This window comes from Zingiber officinale, chromosome 4A (genome assembly GCF_018446385.1).
Source record: "Zingiber officinale cultivar Zhangliang chromosome 4A, Zo_v1.1, whole genome shotgun sequence".
NCBI lineage: Eukaryota > Viridiplantae > Streptophyta > Magnoliopsida > Zingiberales > Zingiberaceae > Zingiber > Zingiber officinale.
Genome location: NC_055992.1, coordinates 38,805,992 through 38,813,359, shown reverse-complemented (window position 1 = coordinate 38,813,359; position 7,368 = coordinate 38,805,992). Strand labels below are relative to the sequence as shown.

Here is a 7,368-nt window from a genome sequence, read left to right as displayed (position 1 = left end):
GCCCTTTTATGTCAGTTCTACTGTCTTGGCCTTTTTGTTGTTCCCTTTAGCCTGATGTTTTGGCTTCCTCTTAGAACCTTTCTTGGAGGAGTCTACTAACATCACAGTTTTCTGTTCACCCTTAACAGAAGATTCCACAGTCTTGAGCATATTTATCATCTTGGGGATAGTCGATTCCAAATTGTTCATCCGATAGTTCATCACAAATTGTGAATGACTTTTCAGTAAACTATGTAGAATTAAGTCAATACTTAACTCATGATCCATTGTAAAACTGAGTGATGCTAAACGATCTATGTAGCAATTCAACTTTTATACGTATTGTACTACAGACGAACCCTCCTACATCTTTGAGCAAAAGAGAAGCTTGGAGACCTCGAACCTTTCAGATCTTGCTTGCTCATCAAATAGCTCACAAAGATGATAGACAATATCATAAGCATCCAAATGCCCATGCTATTTCTATAATTCAGGAGTCATAGCGGCTAGCATGATGCAACCATCAAGTACATAATCATCCTTATGTTTCTGAAGGGTCAACAGTTGGTCCGCAGTTGCATTTGCATCAAGACAGGTGGGAAGAGGTTGATCAAGGACATAAGCTAGCTTCTCAACTTTGAGAACAATTCTCAAATTTCAAAACCAGTCTAAGAAGTTCATCCTAATCAGTTTGTTCGGGTCCAAAATCGAACGCAGATTAACAGAAGTCATAATTAAATGATTAACCTAGAAAGACAAAAATGAGAATGTATAAGAGTACATAATTTTATTTATGTAAATAATTTACATAAAAGCCCTCTTATTTATCAAATTCAAATGCCCTTATTTTGAATTCGGGAGATGGTAGGTTTTCTCTAAGTAAGTTGATATCCACCATAGATAAGAATAATGTTGACTTTGGCTAACAAGTCATTCTTAGCTATAGCGATTGATAACATATTTACCGATTGCATATCACATATATGCAATTATCACATTATGCTAGCAACTAATTGATCTTTGCATAAATATCAGGTTGTTAACACATTAACAAGTATACATCAAATGCACATCACCCAACTTCACCTCTAACTACATTAGTCATGACTTTGGCACAATAAATCAACGCTTCAAGTTTAAAACCAACCTGTTAATCATGATATTACATCTCTATGGTTTGAACATGTTTAATTTCAAGTTGAGCTTGACTTTGACCAACAACTCAAACAAAAACTTAAACTCTGGTTCTTACCATGTTAACAGAAGGTGTAGGTTTTAATATTGAGTAAGGGATTTAAGTCTCATCTACATCATGCAAAATTCTATCTACATGACATTACACTTATGACATAAATGATGACATGACACATCGCATGCATGACATAAATAATGACATGACACATCACATACATGGCATAGCATGACACATCATACATATGGTAAGATCTAATCACACCACACACACGGCAAAATCTAATCATGTCATAATTAATGCATCTACATGGCATACAATATGGTATGTTCATGGCATAAATTTACATATGTTATAATTCTATTTTAGAAATAAAATATGTTATAAATTTGATTTTAATAAATCAAGATTTATCTAATCAAATTAGGAAACCAATTTCCAAATTTAATTAACATATCTCATCTAGAATCTTTCTATCAATAAAAAATCTTTAATTATTTTAGAAATAAATTTCTAAATTATTTTTCTAACCATTTAATAAATAAATTAAATAATTAATATTTTTTAATTTATTACGAAATAATTCAAATCTAGATTTTTTATGATTTTTTAAATCTTTCCAAATTTAATATTTCCTCAAAATTTAGGAAACTTTTCAAAAATAGAATATTTTAATAAATTCAAATTTTCAAAAAATATTAATTCTATAATTTTATTTAAAATATCTCAAATTTTTATTTTTATGATTTTTTAAATCTTTATAAATTTGGTATTTCCTAATAATTTAGGAAACTTTCCAAAAAAAATGGAATATTTTAATAAATTAAAAAATTTTAGAAAAGATTAATTCTATAATTTAATTTAGAATATCTCAGATCTAGATTTTTTTATTAAAAAATTTTAAAATCTTTACATATTTGGTATTACCTAACAAATTAGAAATTTTTTAAAAAATAGAATATTTCTTAAAATTCCAGACAATTCTAGAAATGATAATTTCTAAATGAACAGAATATTTCTAAATTTATTTTTTTGAAATTATATCATAAACTTTTTAAAAATATAATTTCCTCGCAATTTAGGAGACTTTCTAAAAATAGAAAAATTTTAATAATTCCATAAAAATTTTAAAATTAATTACAACATAAATTAAAAACCGTAAAATAATTTTACAATCATGTCAAAGCACAATCAGGCTCTGATACCACTATTGGGATATGCCCTATACAAATAAATAATAAAAAGTTGAAGATGTTATCGCTCAGTTACTAGTTCAAAGAAATCAATAAAAAAGTGATATAATTATACAAATTACAAAATCCATGGAAATCCACAAAACTCTATGAAAAATATTACAAATGTCTATAAAAATCTTGCAAAAAAATCAACAAGAGTCTATGAAATTCTGTTTATAAAGTCTGAGAAATTCTATTAAAGCCAATAGAAATCTATCAAACTCTACAAAAATCTATTATTTTAAAAGTCATTACAAATCTAGAATGAATACACCCCCCTTATTTATTTTATTAAAGTTTTACTTGATTATAGAAATTTTGCTATAGTTTTTAGTATATTAATTATACTATAAAATAATAGTATTTTAAGTATAAATGAATAAATAAAGTTATAAAAGTAAGTATTAAGATAAGCTATAAGGACTAATCGAATCGAGCTCGTGGATTTATTTACCTAGATTGGTTTGTGGCCTACAGAAAAGGATAGTTTGTATCTTCGATACCCATCATTGTACGGGGCATGGAACTAGAAAAGACCACATATAATCGAACTAACCTATGTCTTGGAAATGCTATTGGGTGTTCGGAAATGGTTGACGTAGTTAAATAGGAGGATCGCTATGACTATAGCCATTGGTAAATTTACCAAAGAAGAAAATGGTCTATTTGATATTATGGATGGTTGGTTACGCAAAGACCGTTTCATTTTTGTTGGTTGGTCTGACCTATTGCTCTTTCCTTGTGCTTATTTTGCTTTAGGAGGTTGGTTTATAGGTACAACTTTTGTAACTTCATGGTATACTCACGGATTGGCAAGTTCCTATTTGGAAGGTTGCAATTTCTTAACCGCTGCAATTTCCACTCCTGCAAATAGTTTAGCACATTCTTTGTTGCTACTATGGGGGCCTGAAGCACAAGGAAATTTTACTTGTTGGTGTCAATTAGGTGGTATGTGGACTTTTGTTGCTCTTCATGGTGCTTTCGGACTAATAGGTTTCATGTTACATCAATTCAAACTTGCTCGATCTGTTCAATTGCGGCCTTATAATGCAATCGCATTTTCTGGTCCAATTGTTGTTTTTGTTTCTGTATTCTTGATTTATCCACTGGGTCAATTTGGTTGGTTATTTGCACCAAGTTTTGGCGTAGCAGCTATATTTAGATTCATCCTCTTTTCCAAGGGTTTCATAATTGGACGTTAAATCCATTTCATATGATGGGAGTTGCCGGAGTATTAGGGGATGCTCTGCTATGCGCTATTCATGGTGCTACCATAGAAAATACTTTATTCGAAGATGGTGATGGTGCAAATACATTTCGTTCTTTTAACCCAACTCAAGCTGAAGAGACTTATTCAATGGTTACTGCTAATCGTTTTTGGTCCCAAATCTTCGGGGTTGCTTTTTCTAATAAATGTTGGTTATATTTCTTTATGCTATTTGTACCCGTAATTGGTTTATGGATGAGTGCTATTGGGATAGTTGGTTTGGCTCTAAATCTACGTGCCAATGATTTCGTTTCCCAATAAACACGTGCAGCGGAAGATCTTGAATTTGAAACTTTCTACACCAAAAATATTCTCTTAAACGAAGGTATTCGTGCTTAGATGGCGACTCAGGATCAGCCTCATGAAAACCTTATATTCCCTGAGGAGGTTCTACCACGTGGAAACACTCTTTAATGGAACTTTAACTTTAGCTGGTCGTGACCAAGAAACCACATGTTTCGCTTGGTGGGTCGGGAATGCTAGACTTATTAATTTGTCCGGTAAACTACTTGGAGCTCACATAGCCCATGCCGGATTAATCGTATTTTGGGTCGGAGCAATGAACCTATTTGAAATTTCTCATTTCATACCAGAGAAACCCATGTATGAACAAGGATTGATTTTACGTCCACACCTAGCTACTCTAGCTTGGGGGGTAGGTCTAGGGGGAGAGGTTATAGACACCTTTCCATACTTCATATCTGGAGTACTTCACTTAATTTCCTCTCCAGTCTTAGGCTTTGGTGGTATTTATCATGCCCTTCTTGGGCCCGAGACTCTTGAAGAATCTTTTCCATTCTTCGGTTATGTATGGAAAGATCGAAATAAAATAACTACCATTTTAGGTATTCATTTAATTTTGTTAGGTCTAGGTGATTTTCTTCTAGTACTCAAGGCTATTTATTTTGGGGGCATATATGATACCTGGGCCCCTAGGGGGGAGATGTAAGAAAAATTATGAACTTGACCCTTAGTCCAAGTGTCATATTTGGTTATTTATTGAAATCTCCTTTTGGAGGAGAAGGGTGAATTGTTAGTGTAGACGATTTAGAAGATATAATTGGGGGACATGTATGGTTAGGTGTCATTTGTATACTTGGTGGAATTTGGCATATCTTAGCCAAACCCTTTGCATGGGCTCGCCGTGCATTTGTATGATCTGGAGAGGCTTACTTGTCTTATAATTTAGGTGCTTTATCTATCTTTGGTTTCACCGCTTGGTGTTTTGTTTGGTTTAATAATACCACTTATCCTAGTGAGTTTTACGGGCCTACTGGCCCCGAGGCTTCTCAAGCTCAAGCATTTACCTTTCTAGTTAGAGACCTATGTCTTGGAGCTAACGTGGGGTCCGCCCAAGGACCTACAGGTTTAGGTAAATATCTAATGTGTTCCCCCCACCGGAGAGATTATTTTTAGAGGAGAAACTATGTTTTTGGGATCTTCATGGTCCTTGGTTAGAACCTCTAAGGGGTCCGAATGGTTTAGACCTGAGTAGGTTGAAAAAAGACATACAACCTTGGCAAGAACAACGTTCGGTGGAATATATGACTCATGCTCCTTTAGGTTCTTTAAACTCCGTGGGTGGCGTAGCTACGGAGATCAATGCAGTCAATTATGTCTCTCCTAGAAGTTGGTTGGCAACTTCCCATTTTGTTCTAGGATTCTTCTTTTTTGTGGGGCATTTGTGGCATACAGGAAGGGCCCGTGCAACTGCAGCAGGCTTTGAAAAAGGAATTTATCGTGATTTGGAACCTGCTCTTTCCATGACCCCTCTTCGTTGATATTTTCTTATTTGTATTTTTATATATATTCTATTTTTTTATTCTGGCTCGGCTATTCCATTCTTGGACAATACAATTTGTCTGACTCAAAAATAATGCGAAAGTCATGTTTGCTTAATAGTGATCCGAACACTAGATTTTTCCGAATCTCAAAAACATACAACATATTGTTCAGGTTGTTCATTTTTGGTCCATCATTCAAGTTAGCCTCTTGCTTCTTCTTCAGCTTTTGCTTTTTGTGTGCGTAACCTATCGGTTAGGTTATTTAACCGAAAACATTTGACGTACGCAGGTCGTGCTCGCACATGAGTTAACTTGGTTCAGTGCAATCTAAACTCCGGATTTGCACCCTACTGCGCATTCACGCATGAGAAAGAGTTTCTCCCCATACATTTGTTTATATCATTAATGCATGTGAATCAATATAAATTAACCAAAATGCCTTAAAACTCTCAATGTGGGATTAAAATATTATTCACAATGAAACTTCTTTTCTCTTTCACATCTTCTCCATTCATATATATACATATATATATATATATATATATAACAACAATAATAATAATAATAATAATTATTATTATTATTATTTAATCTAGATATCCTAGTTTTACGGGCATTATTGTTCATAGGAGTTTTGTTCGGTATTTAAGCATCATTAGGAGCTTGTTATTGAAATTCAATTTGTTGACACGTCTCTTTTTACTATCAAGGCATCATTTCAATTCGACATATCCTTTTAGATGATCAACCATCCGCTAATAACTCCAGCTATCCTTTAGCTAGTAAAGTCATCGTCTCATATTAGTTATCTCTAACGTGTAGTTGTCAGATTTACTCAACACAACCTTTTAAGTAGTTGATGCACCTTTTAGATAAATTTTTTTGGCAAAAGTTTTAAAAGGACATTTTAAATTTTATAAATCATACACTTAAAAAAAAAATACCCCTCCTATAATTTTATCTTAAAAATATCTCTTCATCGAACGTTATTATAAAAACTATCGTATAATTTTTACAATATATAACAACTACCAGATAATTTATACAATATGCAGTAACTACCGAGTAGTTGCTATAACATATAGAAGTTATCTAGTGCATAGGTATTACAATGTATTTAGGATAAATTTAAAATTTATACCATGTAGAAACTATCCAGTAGTTGCTACAACATATAGAAGTTACTCAGTAGTTACTACAATATGTTTAGTGTAAATTTAGGATTTAGGATCTCTGAAAACTATTATATCAAAATTTTATTTATCAATCGGATCAAAATTATTTAAATTTCAACAAAATCATTTTAATATAATTGTAAAAGCTATTATGTAGTTGTTACAATTTTAAATTTTAAACCCTAAACTCTAATCTAACTCTAAATACATTATAACAACTACTTAGTATCTTTTACAAGGTATAAACTCAAATCGTAAATCCTAAACTCACTTTAAATACTTTGTAGCAGGTATCAGAAAACTTTACAACAAATAGAAACTACTCGGTATTTTTATAATGTATAGAAGCCAATAATATTATATTTAAGAGTATTTTTAAGATAAAATCACAAGAAAAGCGCTTACTTAATTTTTTTTTTGTTAAAAAAAAAGACATTCATCTAATGTTTCTCTTACAACGTCATTTTAATTTTTACCTAATTTTTTTTTAATGCACAATTATTATAGTTCGTCAACATCCTCATCCTCTTGGGTAGTAAACATATTTTGTAGGATAATTCGTAATGTCAAAGTGAAAGTTGAATTTCTTTTAAAATAATATTAGTCTATTTGGGTGCTTAGGTATGTGTAATTATTTTGTAAGATATAATGATTTTTATTTGAAAAAAAAAAGAAATATTTTAAATTTTAGTCACCACAATAAATCTCTGAATTATACTAATTTTAGTCTGCATTT

The 7,368-nt window shown here is 31.7% G+C and overlaps 1 pseudogene; it reads left to right on the top strand.

Annotated features, from left to right (window-relative positions):
- Nucleotides 1-3,011: 3,011 nt before the first annotated feature.
- On the top strand, nucleotides 3,012-3,957 carry LOC121973264 (annotated as a pseudogene).
- The last annotated feature ends 3,411 nt before the right edge of the window (nucleotides 3,958-7,368 follow it).